Here is a 15,208-nt window from a genome sequence, read left to right as displayed (position 1 = left end):
TTTTTAGATGTTTCAGAAGTCATTTAGTATTCTAGTCTTGCGAGGTGAATTTGCAGTTCAGGACTGCATTCTAATGGGCCCAGAACAGGTAATCAAGTATCTTCTACCCATAAGCCTTGATGAAAATGGTACAGTCCAGACTGTTAGCATGGTGCTTCGTGTGTATGTGCTGCCAGTAACAAGATTTTTTTTTATTTTTTTTTTTTTGATAAGGCATAAAAGAAACTCATTCCTTACATCAACTGTAATTCCATCATTCCATGTCTGTTGATACAGACAATAAAAAATGTTGTGTAGTCAGTACTAATTACTGACATTATAGCATTCTCAAATGCAATAAAAATGCTGGTTGTTCACACTGGTAATGCAAGTTGCCATGTCCGAAGTTCTTGTTTTGTGTTCCCCCCTCCTCACAGTGCCTCTGATGTCGCATCCCATGGTCCCTGATCTGTGGGCACCTCATCCAAGTCCCAGCTCATTCATGGATGGACAAATCTCTTCCCTTGAGTCTCCCCCAACCACATCCAAGTACAAAATATTTTAGTGGTGCTTTGATGGACAGCCTGTACTGAGCCCTGGAAGCAAGGAAGGCACTGTCATTCAAGGAATTAATGTTCTTTTCCAAGGAAGTCCTTCAGTTTTTCCCATTGGGGTCCCAGGGGGTTATTTGCTTTCTCATTGGAGTCTGTTTCAAAGGTTGAAGGAAGGGGTTGGGGTCTTCATCCTGCAGCTCCTTCCCAGTGCAGTGCCCTGGTGGGAATGGTGCTGCTGGATTTGGATGGGAGGGCTGGGAATGTGCACTGCACCCCTGCCAAAAGGATCCACCCCTTGGTCCACAAAACTGTGAGGAGCAAATTCCCAAGGGGCACTATCACCTGAGACAAACTAAAGGAAAAGCTCACCTTTTTCTTTCGAGTAAGCACACATTTATCTTCCTCATCAAGTTTTGTAAAGAAAAATAAAATGTTTAATAGCTAGCATTAGCAGCAAACTGAAATTTCAGAGGAGAGATTTTTCATGAATAATTCATTAAAATTTCACATCTGCAAGATTAGTCATCCAAATAAAATGCTAATGTCAAAAACATGCACCGTCTATAATATTCTCATCAAATCTTTTTGCATATAATGATAAATGCTTAAATTAGTACAAATGATTTTATAAAAATATTCTATCATAAAATTATACCAGATAACTATTTTTTGGGGGGAGGGGGAGGGGAATCTTTGCACACTCATTATAGTGTGTGTCCAAATGGTATTGACTGGTAGATTTTAATCAAAGTACAGAGAATACAAATTCGGCCCTTCTTGTGATTGGTGCTCTTTCATCACTAGTGAGATTTCAGTAAACTGGAGAGGATTTGTGGGATTAAATTTTCCAAAGTCACGGGCAGAGGGGATTGAGTCAGAAGGTGATGTTTGGTCAGGGATGTTCTGCACCTGTAGAATGGGGGGAGTCAGCTCCAGGGAAGAGGGGCTGTGTCCGTGGATGAGCCCCAGCAGGACCCTCAGCCCTTCTCTTGGAGGACACTGTCCCCACCCAGGTCACCAGCAGGCAGATCAGGGTCTACAAAGCCATCACAGATGAACTGGCTGTTCCACCTCCCTCATCAGACCTCAGATGATTTGGGGTTCCAAATGTCACATTTGTCATCTTCTGCCCGTGGCCTTGTGTTTGTGGGGAGCTGCTGGAGTGGGTGCCACATGCAGCTTGTGCTGAGGAGCTGGCACTGAGCTGAGCAGCAGGACCATCATTTCCCCTCCTGTCCCAGTCAGTGCTGCCTGGAGCAGAGGATGGGAATCTGGCTCTTGGCCACCTTTTGTATCATCTTTGTATTATTAATCACATTTCTCCTCCCTGGCTGCTCCATCACGGAACATCACACAATGCCTTCCTACTCCACCAGCAACAGCCAGCTGGGAAATACCTTTTCCAGGCAGAAACGCTGTTTTCCACCACAGCTGAAAAGCATTTTTATGGGCAGTGGTGAGGCAATGCGTCTCTGAGGAATTTCCAAAGAAAACTGGAGCCTGTGAGTAGTTGTTCTGGGTTTCTCCTGTCCCAGAGGGGAAAGCTCAGGAGCTGGAGGCCTAGGAGGACACGGCAGCCGATGTGCTCCTTGCACACCCACCTGCTCCCTGCAGATGATCCCATCAGTGACATTTAACTTGGGCCACGATCACAGAGGCTGACAAACTTCACATTATTGGACAATTTAAGGGACTGGCAATTCCTGGTGCAGCTCGCTCTCACGCAGCCACGCACACACACACACTCTTCCTCACAACAAGGTGTAATTAGCCCTTCTTGACCTATTAATCAGGCTCAGTCTTTAATGATGATGTTAAACGTTCGTTTAATGGTGTGTTAATCAGGGCTATCTTTCATCCTCGTGCAGTGGTGGTTAATTCTGGCACATTGAACACTCTTCATCCTCACATAGCCACAAGCCACCATTCTCCCCAGCGGCGATGACTGAGGTGGTGGGATGTGGCCCTCAGGTGTGTCTGCAGCCTCCATGGTGTCCACACCTAGTTCTTCCCCAAACCCTAGAGCTGGGGAATAGCAAAGTCCATTTTTGCCCCATTTTATTACCTTCCTTAGAAATCTTCAAAACACATGAGCTGGAAATGGCAAACAACATCCTCTTGGGGTATTTAGCAGAAAATAATCCCTCCTCCTTCTTTCTTCCACAGGAATTTTCTGTCAGCCTGGAGGAAAAGGAAACACACACACATATTTTGTGCTACTTTGTCTGTATTTATTTAGAGGAGTCCAGTGACCATTTTTTATGCCTCTCAGAAGCCTGAAAAACATTTTTTTTCTTCAAGTTATAATGTTAATTTGAAGGTAACCGTCCTTTCAAGGATTAATTCCAGCCAAAGCAATAACCATTATTTACCAGAGTTTGACATTTTTATCACTCATCATATTAGCAAATTTCCATTGAAAATGCTAAAATGGTTCGTCATAAGGCACATAACTGCTTTGGCTGTAAAAATGACCAACACAAGTGCCTGTACTCAAACATTAAATTATACTGTAATTAATAAAGACAGTTAAACTGTCTACTAGCAACAGCAATTTAGGTAACCACATTTGATCGGCTATAAATTGTAACTACATTAAAATTCCAGAAATATTAGCAATATGGATTACTTGATGGAAATAGGTGCTGATCACCAACACTCCTATTTTACAACGGAAGCACAGGTCATGTTGGCCACAAAACTGTGGGCGAAGATCAAGGCTGAGTACTTTTAATCTTGTGAAACAAGCAATTACAAATAGTTGCATCGATTTGTTAAAAAGCTTTAGGTGACATAAATTGTTTCCTGTTTAGCTTATTGCTCTGATACATAAATGTCAGCCAGTATAATATTAATTAGGGTCACAGAACAACAAGGGTCGGGTGATATAGTGTATGATCCGGGATGTGTCAATCCTTTGTGGAGGCAAGAGCAGCCCCGGCCCCTTCGCGCTGCCGCGCTCAACGCCTCGTTTTATGTGATGACAAAAGAAAGCAAAGGAAACTGTATTTTAATATGTGAAGTAATTACTTTAGTACTAGTATAATTTTATGGTTTGGGATAAATTACAGTGTTTTCATTCTCCTGCGCTTGCCACATAACATAAAAATCCACATATAGCATCAATAAAATAGAATACTGTTTATAAAGGCTTTCTGCTGCACAAGACCAACACTATTCCTCCTAGCAGATGGAAACTAAGCACACATTTCAGTCTGGTGTGTGTTTCTACACTTAATATTTTATTTTTTTTTTTAAACTGAAAAATGGGCTGTGCAGGTTATTTACTTAACATAAATCAAATGTATCATATACACTGTTTCTTTGGATTGGCATCCGACTTAGAAAAATACAGTAAGGTCCTGAAAAATCTGGAGAAAATTTATTAAATATGATTTTTACTGTAATAGAATATTAATGTAACCCAATGCTCATTTCCCATTAAGTTGATCCCTTTTTAATACACACATGCTTTTTATTATTTTGCACTCATGCGAAAATTCCACATTCAGAGAGTTTCCATCTCCTTAGGAATGTCTCTGGCAAAGGCACAGTAAGAAATCTTGCACTGAGAAAAAATAAATAAAAAATAGACAGCAAATATCGACCGATAAGATGTGGCGAAGTGCTGATGAACTGAAGCAAAAGCCAATGATATAATAAAGGGTAAAAAGGCATTCAGCGCTGCGAGGGGAACAGGAGAAACAATTACACTTTAAACCCCTCCTTCTCACTGCCACTGTACCACAGCGCAGATGAAAATGTTTGATTTGCAACATAAAAGATTCATTAATTACCACTTGAATATTTAAAGCTATTTTGCAGACTAACAGAGGTAGATAAAGCACTGAATTAAAACCTCTAATAAAATTGTAAAAATATTTCTGCAAGTTTACCAGCGTCACAATTCCTCCCGGTTTAGGGAGCCAGGCTTGGCTTGTTCAGCAAGGAATTATTTCGGTTTTGAGTGGGTATTTGAGGTAAGATGGTGTGATTGCATGGGGCTATTTGTCTGTCATTCTCAAATGTTTACAAAATACTTATTTGGATACTCTCCCTTCACACGTGGTTGCCCTTCATGGGAGAAGTGGCTTTACAGAACAGAGAAGTGGATGGTGAATGTGGCTGAGCTATACATTAATTTTAATACATTTCCATATACAGTAAAAATGCATCTAATCATAACAGTGGTCTAATGCTCTTTGATACGAGGTTGTGGGGGAAGATATCTGTTAATCCTGTTATAATTACCCTTGTTAGACTTAAAAAACCCCCAAAACTGGAGCAGTATCCTCTGTTGCAAGGGATGAGAACTCGTGCCAATGATAGGAATGGGTATCAAAGAAAACATCTCTGTAACCTTGTGGCACACCCTGAATTTTCCCTGTGAAGGCTGAGCTGTTACCTCTGGGATTACAGGATATTTTGTTGAAATTTGGAGATTATAAAGAGCAAATGATGGGTACCCACAGAGAAAGCACACTGTAACTTAGATAAAACTTAAGGATATATATTTATTTGCACAACTTCAGCCTGTGGGCAATACAGCCTCGAAGTGCTGTGAGCCCCTCACCAGGCAATGTAAATCTTGGTGGCTCAGGAGCTGAATCTGACACTTGACTATTGCATATGTTAATTTTTACCTGTTTGCATTCAGTTGGCAGTCAGTTTTTTTTTTTTTTTTAAAAAAAAAAAACACTTTCTATTTTTAAACAAGTGACTGAAATCCACCACAGTGCAGGGAGGGCTTGATTGCGGGCTGAGGGCTGAAAGATACAGCAACAGCACTTTTAACAGTATGTTAACGATGATGAATAGAGCCAAAATGTATGGATTTAATTAGAGAAAAACCAGTTACAGTTCTTTCTCATTGTCATCAATTTATGCAGCTAGCCTGTGAAATTCAAAAAAATGTCCAGTTATATTTGGATGCACCCTTTACACAACTCTTCCTGTTGTAATTGTTGAGTGTCCACACCAGTTGGAAGGATTTTAAAATCTTACCTCTGTACTTGGCTGTGAAATGCCTGATATCAGATGTTCTGGGTAGGACCAGGGTGCCAGAGGATGCTGTTGCCAGCCAAGGGACCCCTGTCACAGGCAGCACCGTCTGCCATCACCTGGACTCCACCTTCACCAACAAACCAGAACACCCAGGGCAGTCACTCCCAGTCCTGCCAGAAAGGAAAGGGCGTGCTCAAAATATTTCAGGCCTTGCCCTTGCTTATTGTTTTTGGAAAGTCTTTTGTTTTCTTCTTTTGGTTTTGGGGTTTTTTTGTTGGTTTTGTTTTGTTGGTTTTTTTTTTGTTCAACCCACAAGTTAATGTTCATTTGTGCTGGGCACAATAAAAGCCTGAGCCTGTCAGTTTATATCACATGAGGGGAGGAGCAGTTGGTGATGTTTGAAGTATTTTAGACTTTAGAAAAATTCTTGTAGGTGTATTTGCTGTGTTAAAAAAAAAAAAAAGGATTATTCCTAGCAGTTTATAAATAAATGGATGTCTCCTAGTTTATAAATACATATATTAAAAAAAAATAAAAATAACATATATATATATATATATGCTCACATATCCTTTTCATGTGCTTTGATATGTATATAGGAATGAGGTTACACTAAATAAAGCCTCCTAAAACTTAGGAAGGGGGAAGCCCAGGCACTGCAGCCCTCCCCAGCCTCACCTGGTTGAGTACAGACATCCACAGGGTTATTGGGGAATGGCAGGAGCTGGCTGTGACCTGGCAGTGGCTCACCCCACTCTTTGCCTTTAATATTGAGAGTGGTCCTGTGTATTCCAACAGCAAACGTGCACACACAAACATCCATCAATTTTTGGCTTTGCTGCCTCTGTAGGCAGGCTGGAGGGGAAAATTGTATTCACTGGCCATGAAATGAATTGAAAACAAAAATCAGAGAAATAAAAAGTCAAGCTTTTTATTATTTTGGCAAGCACTGGGGTTTATTTTTCACTTACTTCTTGGGCTGGGTTTTTCCCCCATTTCCTAGACGGACTGGACAGACTTGCACTGTGTATAATTGCATGGGCAGTGTCTGGAGAGCTTTCCAAACACATGATGTTTATACCTCATGCTCACTCTGGCTATTTTTAAATATGGCTACTTTCTGCTGCATTTTCAAAGCTTTTCCTGACACCTCATGTAGTCTGGAGCACTCTCACCTGTTTACACCACCACCAAGTGCTAGCAAATTCAAAACAAAAACATCTGATAAAAATCAAATATTGTGTTGCTAACTGCAAAGTTCATTTCCCCTCAGAAGTCCGTCTTTAATTATAAAACCCGCATAACCCATTTCCTTTGGTGTGCAGAAAGGTGTGTAATTAAACTATCAGCATAATACCTTTCTACATGTAAAACCTGCACTTATGAACTTTAACTGCTGAATAAAAACTCCTATTACATGACCATTAAGTATTATGAATAAAGCAAGTCATTGTAGTACTTGATTAATTTTTATGCACTAACCATTGTGTTCTGCACAAATTTGGTTTCTTTGATTTCTTCTTTTGGTAGGTGTCCCTTCTCTCAGCCGTCCTGGTGAATCAGTCATCTCCAGCCGCATCTAAGGTTCTGCTCCATCTCTCCATGCTTCTCTCCTGCCTGTGGTCATCATGGAGGAGTGAGATTTGCTCTGTGATATCCCCAGTGGGTATTACAGTGGAGGGGTGGAGTGGCCAGTGAAGAGGGCACAAGGTGGCACTGGGACCTTCCATGGCAGAACTTGGTGCAGGGCTGAGCCCTGACTTCCTTGTCTCATCTCTGAGTGGGCTGGGGAGTTACCCTCAGAACTAATAGAGGAAATTGGATTTGTCTTCTTTCATGTGGATGTGGCAGCAGACCCTCAGAGGAAAACCTTTCCATGCTGCTCGTGCTTCTGTTTATAGGACCCCAGAATCTTTGCCTTGTATCTGTTACCTCCATCCCTGGCCCTCCCAAAAATATCTCCACCACATATCAGCCTCTTGCCAAGCAAAGTGGGAAAGGAAAAATAAATATCCCAGCTAAAACACATAACTCCAAAACCCTAATTGCCAGCAGGCCAGAGTATGCCAAGATGCTGAGGAGGATTCTGTGGTGCTGGTCCTGGCAGCCGAGGAGCCTGCACTCCACAGCCCAGAGGACATCTCCAGGACATCTCCCACCCTACGTGCAAACATCCAGGTCCCCGAGGCATTGTTCATCAGCTCCTTGCAGCCACACTCCCATATGCTGCCTGATGATTATATTGAGGCTGATCTTTGAAGTCTGGAGTCAGGAAGTTTAGCTCAGTTATAATCAATAGCATTTCCAGCTCTTGGAAGTCTGCACTAACCACTCAAGGCAGCCAGCCTGCATTATGTCCTTGTCATATGTATATATTTGCATGTTCATTAGCCATGTAGTAGCACAGCTGTATGTGGTTTCATTTAGCTTTTAATTATCTTCTTTGGGTTAGTGTTTTCATCTCCACCAGACTTAGCAAAGAAAAGAAAATCACTTAGGCAAAATAAATGCTGCTGAGCAGGTCTGGGGCAAGGAGTGCTATTTCCTTGTGCATCCTCCTGTTCCATTGCGAAAGAGATGTTTGGTTCAAAAGTTCCAATGTATATTAATAATAAATCTGTCTCTTCATTTCCCCCATCATTTGCTTATCTTATTCAGGTGGTTGTGGGTGTAATTTTTCATTTGCAGCAGGTGTTTTTTTACATATTAGATAAACTCCATCCTTACAATCCTTGGCATGGATGTTTGTATTTGCTCCAACAGCTGCTGTTCCAAAGCTAGCTCGCACACAGATCAAGGCATCCTCCTCTTTTGATGGAAGTGACTCATACCTCAGATGAGCTGAAAAAAAATACCATGCTCAGCTGCAGACACCTGCATTCATGCTCTGGGTTTTAAGGTTAGGATGTGGGCTCAAGCTAATTTTGTGCTCTTCAGGTTCTTATATGACACCCTTTATTTTGGTTTCTGAGAAATTTCCATTAGTAAGAACAAAACAAGGTGACTAATTTCTGGGTTGAACTTTCTTGTCCTTTCCTCCCACCCCGCCCAATAAACAAAGAAAAAAATTCTGTGATTTATTTCATTCACTTCAATGACTTGTAACAAGGCCAGCCCCCAGGGACAAAGGCCCAGGGGTCATTTTTGGTTTAACAAGCAGTGAGGATATCTGTGCAGGATGCTGAGCCCCCTCCTCAGTGCTCCTGTCCCTGGTGTGTACAGCATCAAGGCCTAGATGAAGTGTGGATGGAGAGGGCAATCTTATTTCACAGGAGTGACAATGAGAACTGACCTATTAAAAATGCAGTGACTTTAGAGCAGCCGTGGCGAGGAGTGAAGGATGGTGCTGCAGGAGTGGTGCTTGCAGAGCTTCAGCCAAATGCAGCCAAGTGCTCTCAGTACCATGGGGTGGATGTAACTGCCTGTCATGCTCAACCACAACACAATCTCAGCTCTGCTGTCTGAAATTAGAGATTTAAATTTTTTTCTCTTACAAACACAGTGGACTAGAAACACAGACATTGCAAGAACCTGGAAGTCCTCCACTGCTGGCTGTTTCACAGGGCTGTGGACTTCTCCTTGGCTAGGATAGCAAGTGGAGGATAGCAGTGGCCTTCTGCAGGGAAACACACCACCTGATCAGCTTGCTCTCTTTAAAAAGAGCCCCTTGAATCAGCTCAGGGCAAAAGTCACCAGTTAAAAAGTGCCCACTAGTACAGGTGTATTAATTCACCTTCATCCTTTCCATAGGTGATCTCTAGCAGCCTCTCATTGTTAAGCAGAGCACATATCAGGTGGATCAGCTAAACCAAGGCCTGCCTGGCTCTTTTGGTGGTGGTTGCTGGCATTTTACTGCTTTTGACAGTTTTTTCCTTCTTGGTTGAAGGAGTGAGACACACTCGGTGCCGATGCAAGGAGGCACAACTTCACTGGAGCTGACAGTTCTGTTTTCCTGTTACACCAATGGTTTATTTGGAGAGGAATTCCCAAGTGTCTGCCAGGCAGCTGGGAGCAGATGGTGTCTTATCAAAGGGCGATAATTGTTCATGAGTTAGACTCCTCTGCATCACCTTCCTCTCACAGACCCAGAGCAATATCTGGAGCTGGCCTCTGCTTGCCATTTCAGGAGCTCTCCTGAATTAGCAAGTGAAATATATTTTTATAGTTTGCTTACCCTGACACTTCCAACATTTTCCCAGCAAGCTGAAGGTGTAATTAAATGACATGCCAGATGCTGGTGTGCTTTATATTATACCACCTCTCAGCTGGGCTAGCGAAAGGGAATGAATGGAGTCTTAAGACAGCTCTCCTATAGATAGTTATTATCTCTTTTCAATAAAGAATAGGTAAGGTTGAGCAGAATGTCAGTAAACCTGTAATTTTCTAGCCTTTCAGTTACCTCTGTTCTTCTGATCCACCAGTGATGTGAAGTTTTGTTTTACTTTGTTCCGTCAATTATGGCATCACTCCAAGAAGGTGGCGGGCTCCTGCGTCGCATATGCATATTTATAATAAGGTATGTTTTGATCTTCCTGTTGTGCCTGAAACCAGGTGTTCTGGGCCTTTTGAGGTGGGCTTGCAGCATGGCCTCTTTTGGGCAATGAAGATTTTGGGGCAAAGCTTTTTAGCTGTAGGCTGAAAAAAAAAAACTTGCTGGGAAAATGACAGCAAAGTTTCATAACTTCAAACTTAAAGAAACAAATTTTCTTTTGTAACTTTAATAGTGGGATTTCTAGAATGTATTTGCTTACTTCACTGTATCTGCTACCTTAGAAGATGGATCTGGTGTATCCCTTGGCTGTTGCACTCAGGTTTTAGACTATTCAGTTTTCAGCTTTGCAGGACACCAGCCCAGTTTTCAGGGAGATAAGATGTTGGCTGACACAAGACAAACTTGCCAGTGAGATTTATTTAGTTACTTGGAAGTGGAAATGTTGTTTTAAGAATCCATCCAGCCCAGGAGTGGAGGTGTTGAACATTCTCATGGCTGGCCTGGAGAAGGGTTTGCTGCAGCATGGTGTGGTCCTCCCTCTGCCAGAGAAGTGTGCTCTGCATGGAGGGCAGGCAACCCAGCCAGGGAAGGAGAGAACTGCAGGAGCAATGGCTGTTTTTCTTTCCCAAACTTTGACAATTCTTCATCTAGATATTTATATTTATCAAGAGCATGTGAGACATAATGTTTTAAGACCAATGTTTTTAATGGGTTGATGACTCCTGGTCGTCTGGGGAGTCACTGACACTGGCCAGCCCCAGCTCACAGAGCATTAAATCCACCAGAAGCCAGCAAGGTTCTCCTCTGCTCTTTTGGGGTGAGATGTTCCATTTGACAGAAGAAAGCAGCAGCCTGAAACTTTCACATGCTGTCAGTTCAGTGAGTGCAGGGCACCTCTTTCAGGAGAGAGGTGTGCTCATAATTAAAGATTAATTTACTAGCACTAAACCCAAAGCTTTCCTCAAAGTCTACTGTCAACAGACACGCTCCCTTTCAGTGACATTTGCATTTCTAATTGGCACTGCTTATTACCAGAAAGTCTCTGCAGCTGAGATTTAATTTTATATACTTGCTGGTTGTTCTTTTCAACCAGTGCTCTGAAACTGATATTACCCAGTCTCTCTTGAAGTGTGTGTGCCTCTGAGTGGGCACAACTTCACCCTACCAGATGGGCAGGAGCACGTGCACATCAGGAATCCATGATGTGCCTCAGGAAGATGTCCTGTCAGTGAGAAATGCTGGAAAGGTCAGTCCATACAGGACAGCCAGATGTATAGAGGAGCAAGATCAGAAATGGAGAAGGCCAACACTCTGCTTTTGTGCCATGGTTAATGTTTTCACTGTTCTTTCAAACTGGAATATTTCTACTTCAGAAGATACATTCAGACTCTTAGAAATCTTAATAGAAACATGAATCACTTTCCTTCTCTAATTTACTGATTGATATTTTTTTCTTTTGTCCTGGAAGAATTGATATTAAGAACTTAATTTAACAAGCTGTAGCACACCTTTTTGACCCTTAGTAATGGGAAATTGTTAATAAGTGGGCCTCCATGGCATGATGCTCCCCATCTTTATTTCCTTCTTTAGTGCAAGTATCAAAATCCAAGGGCAAAGCCCTGTGCACGCCATGAGAGAGACAGTGCCTGCCCAGAAGAGATTGCTGCTGGAATAGACAGGAAAGAAAGGAAATATTATTATTCCTCTTTAACAGATGGGAAACCAAGGCGCAGAGACTTGAAGAGGCTTGCCAAAAGTCAGACAGAAATCTGAAAACAGCCAGGAACCGAATCCAGGTCTGCGGAGACTCAGGCCAGTGCCTTAATCACTCGACTCCTCATAGTTTATTATATTTCTGCAGTTGTTATTCAATAGAACAGACCAGGAAATTTCTGCCTCTAGCTATAGCTACAGTGCTCCTACAGCATCTTCTACCCCCTGCATAATTCCTCTCCATTTTTCCCCCATATGTGTCAAAAAGTTTATGAAGGTGCTCAGCAAAGCTCTGCCTTTATTTGTGTGCTCCAGCCCTTACCCTCCTCACAAACAAATTCCTTTATTTTCCAGCACTGACTCCATTTCCCCACAGCCTTGTGACAATTCCTGTCTGGTGCTGAAAGCACCATAGTTGTCTACAGAACCTTCACATGGCTGCTGTGAAAACCTCCCAAACTGAGATGCTCAGTGCCCTGGAAAGGAAGGATTTGTAGGTACTCCCACATATTCCAGCCCAAAGCCTGGCCACAGACCCCTGCACACAGCTCAGGGCTGGAGGAGTTTAAGCAAAGAGCTTATGCAAATCCTCTCCTATCCATCACAGAGGGGAGTCCTTCATACTTCAGGAATGATGGGAGAAACAATCTATCGATATTCCGTAATGAGCATAAATGCCCTTTATAAATTGTTTCCCTTTTATTGACTCTAAAGCAAATGTAGCCATGAATGCTGTACATTAATACATTTTATACCTTCTAATGGTTTGATGGCCTCATATATCCAGTAATGCTGAGAATAATCATTAGATTGTAAGGAGTGCAAAATATGTTTTATCACTTGAAAATGGAATTCCTTCTTGAAAGGTAAAACCAGTGGTAGATCATTGATTTGAAAGGTCAGGGTTAAAAAGCTTATTAATGACTGGGTTAAGCTCTAGTAAAATTCTTTGTTTTACTCAGCTGTATGAAGCATTTAGCTAAGTGAGACTCTTCATTAGGACATTAGTGCTTTTATACTAGCTATGTAAGGTAAGAATCAGTAATTTCCAGCTTATGTTCAGGAAAAATGCATTGCAAGTGGCACACGTTCCAAATAACACCAGGTGACACGTGGGGGCAGCTGGTGTGTGCAATCCCTGCCTCTCCCTGCCCTGTGTGGGAACCTCCAGGCAAGCCTTGGCCAGTCAGATTTATCAGGTTATCAGATGTATCAGGTTATCAGATGTATCAGGTAGTACAGCAGATGACCAGGTAGAGATAGGGGCTTGGGTTCCAGGAGCCACAGAGTTCTGTTAGGATGTGAGTTAATTAGTGCTGAGTTAATGACCTTCAGCCCTCTACAGGGCTCTGGATTAGCTAAGGCATGAGGTTCAGAGGGCTGCAATGCTTTCTGCCTCCGAGACAGGGAGTTTCTGCCCAAGGAAAATGGGCCTGTCCCTCTCACCATTCCCTAATGTCACAGCACATAGAGATAGGCTCTGTATTTTGGGCACACCAACAGTGCCAGATGAAGCTCATTGTGACTGCCCTCTATCCCTCTCAGCCATCAAAGGAGCAGAGAGACAGATCCCAGAAGCAAGGCAGGGTGGGATCATGGCATGGGATGCTGCTTGAGAGTGATGGAATTTTTTGAGATCACTCTGGAAGTGTGGGTATTTCAAGGCACACATGAGCACAAGTGTTCATGCCAGATGAAAATAAGAAAGGTGGTTTCCCAGCACCACACTGCACTGACTCTGCCCACTTGTCAAAAAGAAGTGGTAATAATCAGGAAGAAATTCTGACCTGTGGTGACAAGGTGGTGAGAACTTGGCAGAGATTGCCCAGAGAAGCTGCTCCATCCTAGAAGTACTCAAAGCCAGGTCAGGTGGGGCTTGGATCAACCTCATCTAGTGGAGAGTGTCCCTGCCCATGGCAGAGGGGTTGGAATGAAAGAGGTTCAATCTGGAGAGAGAAGAAACAATAAAATCCCTGTAAGGATCATTAATCACTGGAGTGGTTTGTCCAAATATGTTGTGGAATCCCTGAATCTGGATTGAGGCCCTGAGGGGCCACAACCCAGAGCACAACTGTCACCAGCCCTTCAAGGAATGTTCTCTAAAATCCCACAGTAGAAAGCAGTGGAAAATGCCAGTGGAAAATGCAGCAAAGTTTTCCAAAGATGCTACAGCTTCCAAAAGCTGCAATGTCAAAACCACTTTCTGGTATCATCAGTTCAGCATTTCCACAGACATTTATTTTGGATAGAATAGAGTAAATCTAGTTGGAAGAGACCTACCAGGATCATCAAGTCCACTTCAGGGCTGACCAAAAGTTAAAGCCTGTTAATGACAACATTGCCTATTTTTAAGGCACTGACCAGCCTGGGGCATTGATCACTTCTCTTGGAAAATGATTCCATTTCTCCTCTTGAAGGATCATGAAGATTATTCTTTTGCCAGTGTCTTCTTACACCTGTCCTCAGCATTTTCTACTTGTTTCTAACAAAAAAGAGAGGCCTAAAACCATGTTAAAAAGGCTTTTTAACGTTTTTAATGGAACAAAATAACAATACAGAATATAATATCCACAGCGTGTGCTTGGTGCAATGTAATTGCTCTGGGATACTCAATTCTTTTCATATAAAGCAGCCATACCAACCCAACCATCAGAACAACTTTAATATTTTATAGTGAAATTAAATTGCAGATTAAAACAGATGGTTTGAACATTTCATTACCAGCCATGGTGCTTATTTGCTGACCATTGGCTGGTATATGTAAACATATAAAAAGCAAAAGAGCCCTTGGATACAAACCATACCCTCCCTCAGCTTTTCATTCATGGTTACAGCATGGTTATGAATGTTATGGATCCAGACAGGGTCTTTAAATGTGCTGAATTCAATTTACTTGTACCGATGAAAGGAAGAGGTCATGGAAAGTGCAGAATGGGTGGGAAGAATATAGAATATTTGTTGACTGTCCTGCCAATGCATTTCAGTTCACAGCTAGGCAGGTCCAGAGCCTTCTGCACCCTCATGGCACAGAACCCTGGCACCAGCCTTCTGCCAGGACAACTTCCACTTCCCCAGGTTGCTCCAAGACCTGTCCAACCTGGCCTTCAACACTTCCAGAGACAGAACAGCCACAACTTCTCTGGATAACCTGTGCCAGGGCCTCACCACCCTCACAGGGAAGCATTTCTTCCTAATATCTAATCTAAACCTACTGTCCATCGGCTTGAAGCCATTACCCCTTTAAATAGGCCCTCGTAAGTAGTCTCCATCTTTACTGTAGCTCCTTCCAGGTACTGAAGGCCAAAATTAGGTCACCCCAGAGTCTTCTCTTTCCCGGGCTGAACCATCCCAATTCTCTCAGTCTTTCCTCATAGCAGAGCAGCTCCACCCCGGTAACCAACTTTGTGCCTGTTCTGGACTCACCCCAACACATTCCAAAGGTTGACTCTGCTCTTTGTTCCTGGGA

Source organism: Parus major, chromosome 12, assembly GCF_001522545.3.
Source record: "Parus major isolate Abel chromosome 12, Parus_major1.1, whole genome shotgun sequence".
Taxonomy (NCBI): Eukaryota; Metazoa; Chordata; class Aves; order Passeriformes; family Paridae; genus Parus; species Parus major.
This window is presented reverse-complemented; position numbering follows the sequence as displayed.